This window comes from Callithrix jacchus, chromosome 11 (genome assembly GCF_049354715.1).
Source record: "Callithrix jacchus isolate 240 chromosome 11, calJac240_pri, whole genome shotgun sequence".
Lineage (NCBI taxonomy): Eukaryota > Metazoa > Chordata > Mammalia > Primates > Cebidae > Callithrix > Callithrix jacchus.
This window is the reverse complement of record NC_133512.1, coordinates 71,959,145-71,977,233: the sequence shown is the minus strand read 5'-3', so window position 1 is coordinate 71,977,233 and position 18,089 is coordinate 71,959,145. Positions and strand designations below refer to the sequence as shown.

General features: G+C 39.7%; 1 protein-coding gene and 1 long non-coding RNA gene across 47 annotated transcripts in view; one reads left to right on the top strand and one right to left on the bottom strand.

Annotated features, from left to right (window-relative positions):
- MAGI2 (membrane associated guanylate kinase, WW and PDZ domain containing 2) overlaps positions 1-18,089 on the bottom strand; it is a 1,508,583-nt gene that overhangs the window by 65,629 nt on the left and 1,424,865 nt on the right. The gene's annotated exons all lie outside the window — the stretch shown is intronic.
- LOC144578385 (uncharacterized) overlaps positions 1-18,089 on the top strand; it is a 285,723-nt gene that overhangs the window by 42,102 nt on the left and 225,532 nt on the right. The gene's annotated exons all lie outside the window — the stretch shown is intronic.

Here is an 18,089-nt window from a genome sequence, read left to right as displayed (position 1 = left end):
TAATAAAACATCAAATCTTTGAATTTACTTGGGATTTCCAGGTAAAAAAATCCTTTTTCTGTTTTTTCCTATGGAAGGAAGACCAAGGCAGGAGAAGGTAAACATCTCAGAAATCGTTATGTAGTTAATAGTTGCGGTTGTAAGAAAAATAAACTCTGTACTGTATGCATTTTTGTAGCCAAGTCATATATAAAGTATTTGGCTTGTTTCAATGAAATATTTATAAGAATTAGATTAAATCTGGGATTTACTTCAGCCATGAGTCATGGCAGTCCCAGCTCAAAGGGTGACTTGGACATCGCTGCAAACATGCTTAGTTAGTAGTAAACAGTTAATTGCCCTCATGCTACTGTTGCATTGTAAGAGCCTACTTTGCATGATCATATATGACCAAAATGATCCCAGATTATAATTAGGTATGAGGAATTGAGCTTCTTTGGAATATTATCCCAATAAATTATGAATAATCTCTATTCCTTATTTCATGATGGACATAGCTATGAGCCATTTTTGTAGCTAACGATCTGAGGTCACAGGCTAATGTCATCACCGTTCCACCCTTACAGGCGGTTTTCTCCCACTGACACTAGATCCCTCATGGATAGGGAACACACACTGTCTCTGTGTCATCTGTACCTTCCACAATTTCTGAGAAGTAGGCCCTCCATTAATCACAGCTGAATCAATGAATGTTTGCTTTGCCTTTCAGTGACAGTAAACGTCTTCACTTGGACACCATGTAAGTTAAGCTTTAGTGATACCTCAAGCTTTCTTGAAATACCGCCTTAAGCAGTTCCAGCCAAATCATGACAATTTCAGTGGTACTTACAGGAGACCAAATGAGGCTTCAGTAATGGTGACCTGCACACATTGGTCTTGACAGGTAAAGTTACAGGAAACAAATGTTATGGTTAAGAGAAAGAGGAATAGAGGCTGAGTCAGAATGAAATCACGAAGTGCCAGGAAAAGGAAAAATCAGAATTAGGGTCTTTGCTGCTGCAGTCATTATATGGGGCGCTCTGACACTGTGATTCCTGTGCCCTAATGGCCCTGATGGAGCACAGGACAGGCTGATTTCTGACTCAATGGTGATCTTTAATATCTACTGGCTGTTTCCATGATTAACTTTGTGAGATATTATTTAATAACTATTGCAGTAAGAATATTTTTCAAGGGGTTACACGGAATGTTTTCATTAATCTTCCCATTTCTTTCATTAGACTGTGATTGAATTAGATGGGTTCCAAGTGCCTATTACAGAACCTGGCTTTTGTTATAAACTGTTAGGCACAGTTGCCTCAGCAATGCGCAGGAGCCCATAAAATCAGCAGGTTTCTCCAGAGAGAAAACTTCTAATCCAATTGGAAACTGAAATACATGTTTGAAAGCACCAAAAATGTGAATTTTATTTGCTTCAATTCATTTATATATTGAAAACTGTCTGAGACTCTTTTTAGACTATGTTTTAGACAGTAATCACTTAAAAAGAAAACAGGCTTGGCATATTGGCTCATGCTTTGAGTAATCTCAGTGCTTTGGAAGGCCGAAGAGGGAGGACTGCTTGAGTATAGGAGTTCAACTCTAGCCTAAGCCACATGGCAAAACCTCAATCTCTAAAAAAAAAATACAAAAACCTATACCATAGGTGTGGCAGTTCATGCCTCGCTACTCAGAAGGCTGAAGTGGGAGGATCACTTGAGCCCAGGAGTTTGAGGCTGCAGTGAGTCATGATTGCACCTCTGTATTCCAGCGGGGGGAACAAGAGTGAGGACTTAATCTCTAACAAAACAAAATAAACCTCTTCCCCCAACAACAAAACCAAAATCAAACTCAGAAAGTCCCAACATCTTTCGAGAAACTTCATTCATCGATGAATTTGTGCATACTGTGGATGCACAGAAGAGAGAAGACTCCTTCATCAAGGTTCTGCCTAAGCACATACCTGCTGTGGAAGGTCACAAAGGTGAGGTGAACAAGCTGGTATTGGAAGTGAAAGGCCGCTGCAGAATCCTGAGAATTGGCCACTTGATGCAGGTGGTACACCTTCTTTTGTGTTTTTATTATTTGTGTTTAAAAAAGATGTAGTCACAGCTCAGAAAATGTGTGGCCTTTGACTTGAGCGCACTGCCCTATGGTGGAAGTGTTGCCTTGTCTGGACATTCATATCAGGAAGCTGGCTTTAGCAAAGATTTAGGGGGAGCTCTCCCTTCCAGAGCCTCTATTTCTATTTACAAAAATTTTCTACATTAAAACATGAAAATATATGTAAAATTTGAAGATGACACAGTATCCCTACTATGGAATTAGTTGAACTCTAAATTATGATTTGCTATCTTTCTCACTGATTCCTTCCTTTTTCCTTGTCAACTGTTACCGACATTTATCTCATACAGAGAATTTTATTAGATTGCTTCTTTCTAAATCTCCTTACTCTTCTAGGACTCTTTATTTTTATTTTCATTTTTTGAGATGGAGTCTCACTCTGTTGCCCAGGTTGGAGTGCAGTGGCACATTCTTGGCCCACTGCAACCTTTACCTCCCGGGTTCGAGTGATTCTCCTGCCTTAGCCTCCTGAGTAGCTGGGATTACAGGCACCCGCCACCACCATAATTTTGTGTATTTTCAGTAGAGACAGGATTTCACCATGTTGGCCAGGCTGGTCTTGAACTCCTGACCTCAGGTGATCCACCCGCCTTTGTATCCCAAAGTGCTGGGAATACAGGTGTGAGCCATGGCACCAGGCCTCTTCTAGGGCTCTTAACTGGGGTTGACATTTAATTCTTTAAGTCCTCCCCTCCCTTAGCTCTATGTATACTCTCTGGGCGATTACTTTCCATCTTTCTTTGTTTTTTTTTTTTTTGAGACAGTGTCTCACTTTGTCACCCAGGCTGGAATGTAGTGGCATGATCCTGGCTCACTGCAGCCTTGACCTCCCAGGTTCAAGCAATCCTTCTGCCTCAGCCCCTCAAGTAGCTGTGACTACAGGCGTGCACCACCATATCTAATGTTTATATTTTTGGTAGAGATGAGGTTTCACCATGTTTCCCAGGCTAGTCTCAAATTCCTGAGCTCAAGTGATCCACTTGTTTTGGCCTCCTGAAGTGCTGGGATTACAGGTGTAAGCTACTGTGTCTGGCCCCCTTCCTACCTTTCTAAGGTATTTGGCATGTTTCCATTTTGATGCCTTTGTACATACTGTTCGATTTGCTAGAATCTGAGTCCTCCTTCTCCCTACTTCAAAAAGGAAAATCCTACTTATCTCTTAGGAACCCAACTTCGGGGATGATATCATCTAGACAGCTTTTATGATCCCACCTGTCTGGGGTGGGTGCCTTTCCTGTGCATTTCTTAGAAGTATTGACCTTTGCCGATATATTTTAAGCTCTCCAAGGACGGGAACCGTGTCACATGGGAAATATCGACATATATCTGTTCAGCAGATAGGTGAATGATTGAAAGAAGGCATTTTTCAGAAATTGTCTTTTTGGCTGTATGCTCCTTATAGTTTTAACCAGATGTAAACAAGATTTATAATAAAACTCTAATTTGGTTTCATAATATATGTCAACCAGGTTTGAGCATGATCAAATAATATAGCATATAGGAAGTGCCTTGTAATCTCTAAATATATAAATATAATTTATTAATCATAGTAGTTATAATTAATAATACATCATTATCATCATCATAATGGTAGAAGAGAGGAAAAAACAGTAATAAGTTTTTCATAATGAATCTGAGAGAGAAGCAGTTGAGCTTCTGAGGGTGTATTACATGGAGAAATGATATTTTTCTGGAAATATCATTGAGAGGTTAAAAATGAAAAAAACTCTTCTGTTTGATAAGCACTGCCTGATAGAAATTTTTATAGGACATGAATGCTATTTCGTATTCCATGATTTTAGATGAAGTTCTTAGGAAAAGAATCTCATTGAATGCTGGGCAGATAACCCAAACCCTAAACTAATACAGAGAAATAACTGCAAGTGTGGCAACAGACATGAATGTGAAGAAAGAGATTTTAAAGACAAGCTGGGTGGAGCCAAACATTTTCTACAAAGGAAAAAATAACTACCGTCATTCCATTTTTCACATGCTAGTCTGACTACTCAGGTGAAAGAGACTGCAGCAATATCTTAAAGTTACCTGCCTGAGTAAGAATAGGAAGCTATCATTGGCAGCTCAGCTAGTTTATCTAGTCGCTCAGAAATCACTTATGTTAGGTTATGAAGTCAGTTTCTCTAGTTGACTGAAAAATAAACAAAAAGGAAATCAAAGAGGAAACTTTATATTGTGAACTCTGGGCTGTTATTTCTCCTCCTAGGATGTAATTGAGAGAAAATGAAAATGAGTCATTATTATTATGATGTATACTTATCAGATACATTTAATGACTTCTATATTGACTCATGATAACAATTCCTTGTTTTCCTGAAGCTGTCTTGCATATTGCATTTACATTTCAACATTTTAGCGCCTTCTCTCCTCTCTGACCTCTGCTTCTATCTTTACATCTCTTTCTCTCATACTGTGTGTGTGCCAGTCCTAGACCTGACAAGTTAACGGTGTGAATGAGCATAAAAAAAGGTTTACCAAGATGTGTGGCAGGGATATTGGTTAGTTGGGATTTTGAAAATAAGTTAATGATGGGACTATTTTCAAAGTATGGGCAGGGTTAGGTCAGTCAAAGAGGGCTGTTGAGGCAATGAAGGATACATATGGCGAGTGCCGTTGTCATCTCCAGTCTGAAAGACATCAGGGGAGGAAAGAAGTTACAGGGGCTGAGTGAGAGCTGGAGTCGTGAAAGAGAGGCTCCCTGTCTAGAGCTGGAGCTGTAGCAGGAAGGAATGCTGCCAGAACCGCAGCACCAAGGCAGGGAGCAACAGGGTAAGAAATACCTCAACCTCTCTGTGGCAGACTGAATAATGTCCCCCACCCCCAGATGTCCACCTGCTAGTCCCTGGAATCTGTGTGATGTTACCTCACATGGCAAAAAAGAGTTTGCAGATGTGCTGACCTTAAGGATCTTGAGATGGAGGATTATCCGGGATTGTTTGGGTGGGCCTGATGTAATCACAAAGGTCAAAGTCTGAGACGGGCAAGACAAGCAGAGGTCAGAGGAGAGCAGTTGCTAAGCTGCTGGCTTTCAAGATGCAGGAAGGAAATAAAAGCCAAGGAGGTTCTAGAAACTGGAAAAGGAAATGAAATGAGTTCCTACCCCAGAGTCTCCAAACGGAACCAGCCCTGCTGACCTGGTGCCTTGATTTAGTGAAACAAACTGATTTCAGACTTCTGACTCTAGAACGGTAAAGCAATCAATTTGTGTTGTTTGCGGTCACTTATTACAGCAGGAATAGAAAACAATGTACTTGCTCTCTTTCTGCCCTCCGAGCTGCTGGTGCTTCTCATTGGCCAAATCCAACAGAAAGACAGAAAGGAAGAGAGTTTGGGTGTTATAGACATAGCCATCAGTCCCCCAGAATAGGGCAGAGAAGGAAGTAGAATAAATCTGGGAGAGAAGGTAGAACAAAGGAAGAACTAGCATTGGGGTGTGGTGGGTGTGGGATGAAATAGATTTTAAAACATCAAAAATGCCAGATGAATACTTTAAGCAATAATTCATGAACAAGACAAAAATCAAATGGCAGCCTAGCTCAAATCCCATTGGATAAACTGTTTTTGAAAACCTATATTTGTTTTAACATTTTATTTTAACATGTGTAGCCTCTATACCATTATAGAAAGAGGAGGGGCATCAGGGTTACTGAGTTGAATGCTCTTTTAAAATTGCCTAAGATGTCAGAGTTATCTTTATCTCTAGTCAGTTTCCAAGTCCTTTCAATTCTACACATACTCTGTCTCCAGCAGCTGCCTCTCATTTCCCATTTCTCTTGCTGCCATTCTGCATTAGCTGCTCCTCTCTTTCCCTTCTTCCTTCCATCCATATGGTTGCCATAATCATATTTCAAAGCTTATCTCTGATTTTGCCTCACTCCTCAAACACCTCCCCTCCGGTCCAAATGCTTCTTGAACAGAATCTAAACTCCTTGACATAAGGTGTAGATCCTATAGGACCCTGTCCCTGTAATCTTGTACCTTATTCCCACCCTTCTCTTGTTTAGTCTGGCCCACTTGTACTTCCGTCATTCTCTTCCTCAGCACTTGTGCTGTTGTCCTTAGTCTTCCTTACTATTTTTGTTATTCTCCCTGGATCCTTCAATCCCATCTCCTAATCAAGGCCACCCTTCAAGGCTCTGCTCAAATCCCACACGAAGCCATCACTGGTCACTCCAGGGGAAATTTATCCTCCCTTCTCTCTGCATCCACTACTCTTATAGCTATTCCTGTTTCGTGGCACTTATAGTCATACTGCCTGTTAGTCTAGTTATTTGTGTATTTATTCTCCCCACTACGATTTCTGACCTACTCAGTTGTAAACTCTTGGAAAGAGGGAGTGTATCTTTGTATCTTCTAGTAGTAGCTGGTGCATTGTCTTAAAAATAATAGATAAAAACTTGTGGTGGGGGCAAAAAATGATCACTGTGTAGGGCATAAATGATTAATGGCAGAGGGAGAGTCTTTGCGGGAGGTGAGGGTGTGTGGGAGGCTGGAGCGGGACTTTGAGGGCAGCCGGTGCCTTGCTCACTATGGTTTTTCTATTCTCAACTGAGGTGCCTGACACAAGATAAGAGCTTCATGAATGTTTCCTAAATGAATAAGTAAATGCCACTTTATTTTGGCCAAAGGTGACCTTGAATTCCGAGGGAACAAGGTCCCTAATACTCGTTACAATATGAAGAAGGCAAAAAAAAAATGTATAAAGCTAAAAACAACACAATCTTCTTCTACTTGCAAGGAGAGGCAAGCTTACGAACATAAGCCTTTGCCAGCAACCAGCTGAGGAAGACACAGCCACAAGGTGGAAGCATCTCTTTTCTTTCTGACATAGCCATGCCTTTGTTGGCGTTACTGGCTGAAAGCAGACAGACTAATTTTTGCATTTACTAGTTCTGAGAGAAGCACTGGAAATATACTCTTATTTATGATAGTTATTCTATAACTACCTCCCAGTACATAGTATGAGAGCAGAGATTTTGTTGTGAATTTCCACAATATCTTTTGCAGCTTTTAACATAGTAGTGACTGATGTACGTGTGTGTACGTGCGCGTGTGTGTGTATGATAAGAGAGAGTGAGTGAATGCGATAGAGAGTGATTGGTTGAATGATGTGGGGGTTAATGATGGAAGCAGTTGCTGATAATTATTACTCTGCACCCACTGCTATGGTCTGAATGTATCCCTCCAAATTCATGTGTTGGAAACTTAATCTGCACTGCAGCAGTGCAGGGAGGCAGGGTCTTTGGGAGGTATTTGGGTCATGAACGGGTGAATGCTGCTATTACAAGGGCTTGCGGGAGTGGATTTGTCATCTCTTGCCCTTCTGCCTTCTGCCATGTGAGGATACAAGAAAGTTTATTACAGATGTTCGTGTCTTGATCTTGGACTTCCCGGAACGCAGAGCTGTGAGAAATCAATGTCTGTACTTTACAAATTACTCAGTCTCAGGTATTCTGTTATGGCAGCAAAAATAGACTAAGATACCAATTAAAGCATGTGCAGGGGCACTGAGGGCAAGGAGCTCATCTTATTAATCTTTTTATATCTGGATTATCCTATCCTTACTTAAGGTGATGATACTGACCTTTGGGGAGAATAGGAATTTATGAAAGACCTCATACCTTATAAGTGGAAGTAACAAGACCAGTTGCAGTTTCCCTAATTCCAACACCCAGAGCTCCTTACCCTTTATGCGGTTGCTTTAGCATTGGGGAGGTGGGGAGTGGGGAGAAAGGCACAATAGTAGGACTTTACTTGGTTCGGATTTAAAGCTTCCTTCTACGTGAAGAAGCAGCTGTTTGAGATTTTATGATGTGTTATTAACCTTTGGGACATTGTTTGAAAATACATATTCATGTGTCACAAATAGCTTTGAAACCCAGGTTCATTCAAGCATGAGTAGGATGAAAAAGAAAGTCTGATTAAATGTGTACCGAGGATAGCTGTTAGTGTGAATGCATCTAGTTAGTACTTAATGGGCCTGAATTTCCCCGGTCACTATAACTACCTTCTCTTCAAATAAATGTAGTTTTGTAGTTAGCTTTCACAACTACATGTGTTAAAGTTTCAGATCAATGGGATCACGGGTGTCCTTGTGCCTAAGTTTAACAGTACACAAGGAGCGTTCCAAGGGGGATAAACTCATGTCTCTGGGGTCTTTGTTTGGCCATAATAAAAATAGTCCTTCTTTAATAGCTTAATTTAAAGTCAGCTCTCCAGAGAATCTGTACTCATTGCCATAATACTCAATGGTACTGGCAGTGAGTACATGGATTATACTGATATTTCTATTGATATGCTAACACAGTGAATAGAAAGAGTAGCAATGCATCACTATCATTTTGATGCACAAAATGAACATCCGTTTTACTTTCTTTTACTATTCAAAGTCATATATTGATTACTTAAATTTTATAACTAGAAAGGTAGCCTCGTGTCTAAAAATCTTGTTTCTATTCATGTTAATTCAGATTGTCCATGCATGCATGAGAACAGCTGAGCTATGAAATTGGGCAGCATGTTTCCTGGCAGTAATGAGGTGATAATATTCCTTAGGAGTATTTAAGTGACATCACTATTGATAGATTAATTGGAAATAAAAATGTAAGGCTTTCTTAAATCACTAAAATAAAAAGCCTCTGGTTTCTTGCAATGCACTTTTTGAACTGTCTTACTTTGCATTTTCGGTTAATAACTGTCTGGTTAATGTAACTGCAGCTGCTCTCAGAATTCCACATACATACCATGGATAATCGGCTATTTCAGAAGGAGACTTTCCCATGCATATCTTGATTCATGGTCATATTGTTATTTCTGTTGCTTTACCAATTTCTTGAAAAATGACTCCTACATCTAACGAAGTATTAGGTGGTTGCAAAGGTAATTCGGCTGTGGCCACTGAAAGTGATGGCAGGCTGGGCACGGTGGCTCACGCTCATAATCCCAGCACTTAGGGAGGCCGAAGTGGGCAGATCACTTTAGATCAGGGGTTCGTGACCAGCCTGGCCAATATGATGAAAGGCTGTCTCTACTAAAAATGCAAAAGAAAATTTGTGGTGGTGCATGCCTGTAATCCCAGCTACTCTGGAGGCTGAGGCAGAAGAATTGAACCCAGTGAGCTGAAATCGTGCCACTGCACTGCAGCCTAGGTGACAGAGTGAGATTCCTTCTCTCAAAAAAAAAAAAAAAAAAAAAGGAAAAAAAAAGGGCATGGCAAAGACCACAATTACTTACTTTTATACAGACCTAATATATGTAGAATATTTGGTGGAGAACAAAATGCAATTTGGTGTAAAGTCACAAGAGCTGACTACAGTTAGGACTCTGATATAAGAGGCATCCTCCTTGTTCAGAACCCAGAGTACCACTTGCTACTATTTGTGAGTTTCATAATTGGTTTGAAACAGTTAGCTAAAGTGATATTACTCTATCATGTGTTCTAACTAGACTCAGATTATTTTTAGTTCTCTGTGTGAACATTTATACTTATGCCATGAGATACATGCATTTAGATTTCCATCTCTACACTAACATCTCAATAGTTACCCAAAAGCTTGTTATGGACTTGTGAATCACCCAGATCAAAAAATGGACCCTTCATAATAATTAGCACATGGTTTTATGCTAGATACTTTTGAAATATTACTTCACTTAATTCTCAAACCAGGCTACTAAGAAAGCAAAAGCAACCAACCAACCTTCTATGGGCTAGAGAGAGCAGAAAAATTCAAATTAGCCCTGAAAAATGTAATTCTAATTTATATATATGTATTTTTTTCCATTGGAAACTGATTAACAAATAAATAATGCAGAATGAATGCCATTGGTACCAAGATATCAAGTTAATCTTTACATGATTATTTAGCTTGAATTGTCCCATGCCACTGACTATACCCCTTAATTTTGGTTAGACAGGTATCTTTAACACTGTGGGTGACTGTTCAAGAGCTACTTCAATCTACTTCATGATGCTTCCTCTGTCTGTGTATTTTAATTCCTTGAGTGTATTTTCCAGTGTTCCATTGTTGGTTCCTGCCTTAAATTATGGCTCTTGTCATTTCTTCCATTCCATTTCTTGCATTTTCTAGTAATCTTTGGATATCTTTCAGTGATATTCCCTCAAACCTGCCTGCATTCATCATTATATTGCTACTTGTGGAGGCTGGTCCCTGCTGTTTGTCCCTGTACAATCTTGCATTGTTCTTTGGTGTGATGCTGCATAATCAGTTTACAAATGTGGGACACTTGTCACCAAAGGACAGGGTACACATACATGAATGGAAACCCTCAAATTCATCACCATTCCTATAAAAACAATTCTACTGGCCCGTCCTGATGGAAAATGCTTGTTTTCTTATTACCTTTGTTTTCCAAGGATATCACATTATCACTGTAACTGGTTTGATCGAACTGTCTGTAGTTACTGAGAGACAATGTGCAATTAATTTATTTTTCCAATAACGGCTACTAGCTGTGCTGTTGACTCCTGCCCTTTTCCCACTGGGTAGCAGCCTAATCCCGTTATTTTTTCAACATTACAATCTCTTAAAGTCTAGTGTAGTTAGCATTGCAATCTTCAATTAAAATCTCCCCCACTCTCATTGCACACTAGGCTGAAGGCTTGAGCTGTTTAAGTGGAGAAAGGGCCTTATTCTTTCTTTCCCCTCTGCAGCACCCCTCTCTCTTTCGTTATTCTTCCAGTCATCTCAGGAAGTGCTGGTGGCAGGGTATGTATGAGGGACAACATGCCCTGGAGAGATAAAGAGTTGTTGATGGCAAGTCTGCTCTCTTATTTTTGTTGGTGTTCTCTGTATGGCAGATCTTAATCAAGTGCTCACTTTGTGCCAGGTCATGTTAGGTGCTGGGGACATGGTAAGAAGACATCAAGGAAGACAAGATTTCTGATCTCAGCAAATTTAAATTCAGTGATATATATGCTGTCTCTCTCATGAGGATGATTTGGGTTACTTTTATGGAAGATCCTAAGTCTTTTTTTGAAGACTTCTCCATATTGAGATATACAGATGAGGCTAGCCTCCTCCTTTTTCACCCCTTCCCCACTATGGATATTCCAACCTACAGCCTCTTCAGTAGGGGTCACTTTGGTTAGCAAATGCCTCAATAGGCTTAAGTCCCAAATTACCTCTTCTGGTGTCCATTCAACCCGTGGTGGGAGTGCTGGCTTCCCCAGAACTACCTCTGTTTTCTATCTTTTCTCAGTCCTTTTCTCCCATTCCTAGCTCATGTGGGCCTCTGCTGATTCAATGGCTCAGCTACTTTTAGACAAGAAGCAATTATAAATCTCCCATGGAGTAAAGGGCAAGGATGGTTCAAGCATCCCCAATTATGAAGGAGGAGAACAGGGTAAATATGATACATTGCTCCCTCATGGAGTATGAGTGGGATGGAAAGAAGGGATGGTTAATGCTTTACAAACACTGTTATCCCAAGCTCCCAACAGGCCCTACAAGGATGTGGCTGACCTCACTACTGGTGAGTCTCTAAATAAAATGTGAGAAATTTAGTTTTTATCTTTGGCTGTAGCCTGAGTCATAATTTCCTACATAACTGGAAAGATCTAGGCTGTGAACTTATATCATCACACCACATAGAGAAAAAGAATAAAAACAGGGAACTAGATAAAGCTTGTGGATTATCTGTTAATTTTAATTACTCATTCTCTAGAAAATTGAAAAGTTACTTCATTTTCATTTCTTCAAATCCTTATTAGCCAAATTTAAAAAAATGGGTTACTGACTAATGTGTGTAACATATGTTTACTATTAAAACCTAATATGCTAGATTCTGTTCTGATGGTATGTTTTGATTTTTTTAGTTGTTACTGTTTATATAGGATAACTTACGTTGTGAAGGTATTAAGGACACTGTGGTGGAAGATAATTGTAGCAATGGTAGCAATGTGATTAAGAGGATGGGCTTTGGTGGAATTAGGAGCCTTGGGTTTGTACCTTATAACTAACACTACTTATTAACTTAGAGATGTTAGACAAGTCATTTAATCTCTGAAAATCTCAGTTTCCTTATCTGAAAATGGGAATTATGGTGTTGTCCATTTCATTAAGTTGTTGAGAAGATCACAGGGATATGCAGGTAAACTTAGCACAGTGCCTGTCATATGGTAAGTTTTTAATGAATGGTACATTAAAACTTATTCAACAGGAAACTTTCAAACTCACCCTAAACCTGACCATATAAAACTCTGAATAATGAAGGTTATCTTCTTTACTGAGAGTTAACATTAAAATTAATGTATGCATCTCTGAGTTTAGAGTAGGGGTTGGTAAACTGTGAGCCATAAGCCAAATCCAGCCCAGTGCTTGTTTTCTTTTTTTATGTAACATTTTATTGGAACACAGCCATGTTTATTTATTTACATATACTCTACAGCTTCTTTTGTACTATTACTTTAGAGTTGAGTAGTCACAAGAGAGGCTGAATGTTCCCAAAGGCAAAAGGGACTATTTGTCCCTTTATATTTTCTATAAAGAAATTTTTGCCCAAGAGCAAAAATTGACAAATGGGATATAATTAAACATAAGAGCTTCTGCACAGAAAAAAACAAAAACAAACTATCAACAGAGTAAACAGACAACCTACAGAATGGGAGAAAATATTTACAAACTATGCATCTCATAAAGGTCTAATATCCAATATCTATAGGGAACTTAAATAACTTTATAAGAGAACAAACAACTCCATTATAAAGTGGGCAAAGGACAAGAACAGACACTTTGCAAAAGAAGACACACATGTGGCCAACACACATATGAAAAAAAACCTCCCTATACACCAATAACAGACGTAAAGAGAGCCAAATCAAGAATGAACTGCCATTCACAATTGCTACAAAGACAATAAAATACCTAGGAATACAACTAACAAGGAATGTAAAGGACCTCTTCAAGGAGAACTACAAACCACTGCTCAACAAAATAAGAGAGGACACAAACAGATGGAGAAACATCCCATGTTCATGGTTAGGAAGAATCAATATCATGAAAATGGCCATACTGCCCAAAGTAATTTACAGATTCAATGCTATCCCCATCAAGCTACCAATGACCTTCTTCACAGAACTGGAAAAAACTACCTGAAACTTCATATGGAACCAAAAGAGAGCCCACATAACCAAGTCAATTCTAAGCAAAAAGACCACAATGGGAGGCATCACACTACCAGACTTCAAACTATACTATGAGGCTACAGTAATCAAAACAGCATGGTACTGGTACCAAAACAGAGATATAGATCAATGGAACAGAACAGAGGCCTCAGAGGCAATACAACACATCTACAACCATCTGATCTTTGACAAATCTGACAAAAATGAGCAATGGGGAAAGGATTCCCTGTTTAATAAATGGTGTTGGGAAAACTGGCTAGCCATATGCAGAAAGCAGAAACTGGACTCCTTCCTGACACCTTACACTAAAATTAACTCCAGATGGATTAAAGACTTAAACATAAGACCTAACACCATAAAAACCCTAGAAGAAAATCTAGGCAAAACCATTCAGGACATAGGAGTAGGCAAGGACTTCATGACCAAAACACCAAAAGTATTGGCAACAAAAGCCAAAATAGACAAATGGGACCTAATCAAACTCCACAGCTTCTGCACAGCAAAAGAAACAGTCATTAGAGTGAATCAGCAACCCACAGAATGGGAAAACATTTTTGCAATCTACCTATCTGACAAAGGGCTGATATCCAGAATCTACAAAGAACTAAAACAGATTTACAAGAAAAAAACAAACAAGCCCATTCAAAAGTTGGCAAAGGATATGAACAGACACTTTTCAAAAGAAGACATACATGAGGCCAATAAACATATGAAAAAATGCTCATCATTACTGGTCATTCGAGAAATGCAAATCAAAACTATGTTGAGATACCATCTCACGCCAGTTAGAATGGTGATCATTAAAAAATCTGGTGACAACAGTTACTGGAGAGGATGTGGAGAAATAGGAACACTTTTACACTGTTGGTGGGAGTGTAAATTAGTTTAACCATTGTGGAAGACAGTTTGGCGATTCCTCAAGGACCTAGAAGTAGAAGTTCCATTTGACCCAGCAATCCCATTACTGGGTATATATCCAAAGGATTATAAAGCATTCTACTATAAGAACACATGCACACGAATGTTCATTGCAGCACTGTTTACAATAGCAAAGACCTGGAACCAACCCAAATGCCCATCAATGATAGACTGGACAGGGAAAATGTGGCACATATACACCATGGAATATTATGCAGCAATCAAAAACGATGAGTTCGTGTCGCTTGTAGGGACATGGATGAATCTGGAGAACATCATTCTCAGCAAACTGACACAAGAACAGCAAATGGAATACCACATAGTCTCACTTATAGGCGGGTGAGGAAAAATGAGAACACATGGACACAGGGAAGGGAGTACTACACACTGGGGTCTACTGGGGGGAATAGGGGAGGGACAGCGAGGTGGGGAGCTGGGGAGGGATAGCCTGGGGAGAAATGCCAAATGTGGGTGAAGGGGAGGAAGGCAGCAAAACACACTGCCATGTGTATACCTATGCAACTATCTTTCATGTTCTGCACATGTACCCCAAAACCTAAAATGCAATAAAAAAAAAATAAGGAAATCCTGCCACTTGTGACAATATGAATGAACTTGGAGGACACTATGCTAAGTGAAATAAGCCAGACACAGAAAGACAAATATTGTATGATATCACTTATATGTGAGACCTTAAAAAGTGGAACTTAGAGAAACAGGAAAATGATGGTTGTTAGGAGCTGGGGGTGGGAGAAAAGGGGAGATAATGGTCAAAGGGTGCAAGCTTGCAGTTATAAGATGAGTAAGTTCTAGAGATCTAATGTATAGCATGGTAACTATGGTTAATACTGTATTCCATGCTTGAAATTTGCTAAGAGAGTAGATCTTAAATGTTCTCACCACCACAAAAAAATTAATGATAACTGTTGGATGATGGGTATGTGCATTAGTTTGATTGTGGAAATCATTGCCACAATCATTGATTGTGGTGGCTCAAGCCTGTAATCCCAGTACTTTGGGAGGCCGAGGCGGGTGGATCACAAGGTCAAGAAATCAAGACCATCCTGATCAACATGGTGAAACCCTGTCTCTACTAAAAATAAAAAAAAAATTTAGCTGGGCATGGTGGCGCGTGCCTGTAATCCCAGCTACTCAGGAGGCTGAGGTAGGAAAATTGCCTGAACTCAGGAGGCGGAGGTGGCAGTGAGCCGAGATCGGGCCATTGCACTCCAGCCTGAGTAACAAGAGCGAAACTCCAACTCAGAAAAAAAATAATAATAATTTTAAACTTTTCCCTTTCTCCTACAAAAAGACAGTCCCAGACCCAAGTGACATCTCACAGTACTGTTGGCCTCTGTCCCTGGTAGGACTCACACAATTTTGCAAGATAAGTGACCAAAGCCAAAGTCATCTTAGGCTCACCAAAAGGCTTACATAGATTAGTTATGGAAAACAAAGCAAGGCTAAGCACATTACCTAACAATATTATTTTTATCTTTCATTAAGCAGTGGAAAGTCTTTTTACTTAAAGGCAATAGATAATACATAAGAGCAGAACTGCTTTGTCTGAAACAGGCTTGTGGGTATGAGATGGTACTCAATGTTCTGCTGATTTTACCCCCATCTTGTTTTCCTGCTTCCATACCTACTCCAGGGGATTCTCTGGAGTCCTGAGGATTATCTATAATCTTTTTCATATGATAAAAAGGCACCTGGGGGATAGGGCCTTGTCTTCTTTCCTGTTCTATGAGACTCCTCCTTCTACCTGGAATTCCTCCTCTCTTTCTTCATACCTGCCTGTTGAAATCCCATTAAAATCCCATTTAAATTTCACCTCCTTTAAGGAATCTCCTCAGGACAAAATTGATCTTTCTCATTGCAGATGATCAGTGCTTCTGTTACAGCTGTAGGGATTGCATACCTCAGATATTCTGGGACAATCCCAATTTTTGATATTAGATCCTAATATGCTCTTACATTAATTTACTTGTCAGATCACATTTTATTTTTTGGTTTGAAAACATGGTTGTGATCATTATGGTTCCTATTTGTAGTCAGCCTTTTTTCTGAGTTATTGATCTACGCAGACATCATGAAGCATACATTTCCAAAGAGTTAGGGATTGAGTCATTTCATCATAATTATTCATCCTTCTTACACCCCCTCTCTTTTTCATCATCATCATCCTTGCAATAATTTATTAGTGCCCTAGAACACATGAGGCAGTGTTGTACACTTATACTAATTATCTTGTTTAATTATTACAAAAACTCTGCAAGGTAGGTAGGCATGCACCTCTGTTTTGTGATGAGGAAGCTGAGGTTACCCTGCCAGTAAGTGACTAAGTTGGGCTCCGCCCAAACCCAGGTTCCTTCCCATACGCTACTTTGCCTCCCACAGTGCCTCACAGTGTTTGTCTGCATATTCTAGAAATGTTTATTCCAGTATGTAATGAATAAATACATGCTCAAGTGCTCAGAATTGAAAGCATGGGAAAAAGTACAGTACACATGAATTTATCTAGGCTATGAATTGAAATATTTCCCTTTCATGCTTGCATGATTCAGAAAAGAACTTTATACTTGTATTTAGTGCCATTTTAACTCACTCTGGTAGTTGAAAAGCAAAGTGAACTCACTTGAATTTTCATTTTACTGGCAATCTGTGGGTAAGAAAACTGGCACTCTAAAACACAACAAATACCTCTCCATGATTTGTGATATCGGAGCCATGCTGGATTACCTGAACACAGTCTGGGATCAGCTCTGCTCATGAGGCATCTCGTGGGCTTCCAACAATACTCCTGGGAGGTGTAAGTATTGGGGACCAAAACAAAACAAAGTGGCTGGCCATTACTAATATCCTTGACACCTAGGGATCCCATTTCCTGGCTGTGCTTGTGAGGAATGGAGCAGGGGGCAGCTCATGAGAACTGTAAAGGGCAGGATGAGGAGAGGGCTGTTAACAAGATGGGGAAAGAAGCCATTCTGCTCTTTACTGCAGTGCTAGCTTCCTAGTGCTGTCCAAAGTGCGGTGTAAGGAGAGGAGCATTGTGACGTGTCGGATGGCTGTGAGGTTCTGGCATTTGTACCAGTTCAGAAAGTCCTCCTGAGGACCTACTAGGTGAAAGCATTGTGTTAAGACAGTGGAGGATACAGAGATGATTATGACATAATATGGCATATCAAGGTACTTACAATCTGATATTAACTTTTACTATAAACTAGAATAAAGTAAGTGTTGTGGTTAAACAGTTTGTAGGATGTCTTTACTTCACATTGTTTATAAAACCCAATGCCCGATGGATTATAGATTTAAATGTGAAAGGTCCACGTTTAAAACTTTTAGGAAAAACATGTAGGAAAATTTTGTAAAGCACAAAAATGCAAAAACCCAGAATATTGATATATTTGATAATATAAATTTGATTTCAACAGAAGGGATCATAAAGAAGAGAAAAAGAGCTTCCACAAACTGGGAAAAGATTTACAACACATATAACCAGTACAAATTCAGCATGTATAAAAATCAATAAAGGGGATGCAGAGCAAGATAGCCAAATAAAACCCTCTGGTGTTCATTCCACCTCTCAGGAACACCAAATTCAACAACTATCCATGTAAGAAAGCATGTTCATATGAACAAAAAATCAGATGAGAGATCAAAGTGCATGTTTTAACATTACATCAAGGAAAGAGGCACTGAAAAGGGTAGAAAAAACAGTCTTGAACTGCCAGCTCCAACCCCAACCCCCATCAGCAGAATCTGCGTGTTCTGGAGAAGAGAGTAAAGTGAGTGTGGACTTACATTGGAACTCAGTGCTGCCCTGCCACAGTGGAACACAACACAGGGCACAATTCTGCCAGTGCCCACAGCGGGAGCATTTAGCCAATCGCTGATCAGAGGGGGA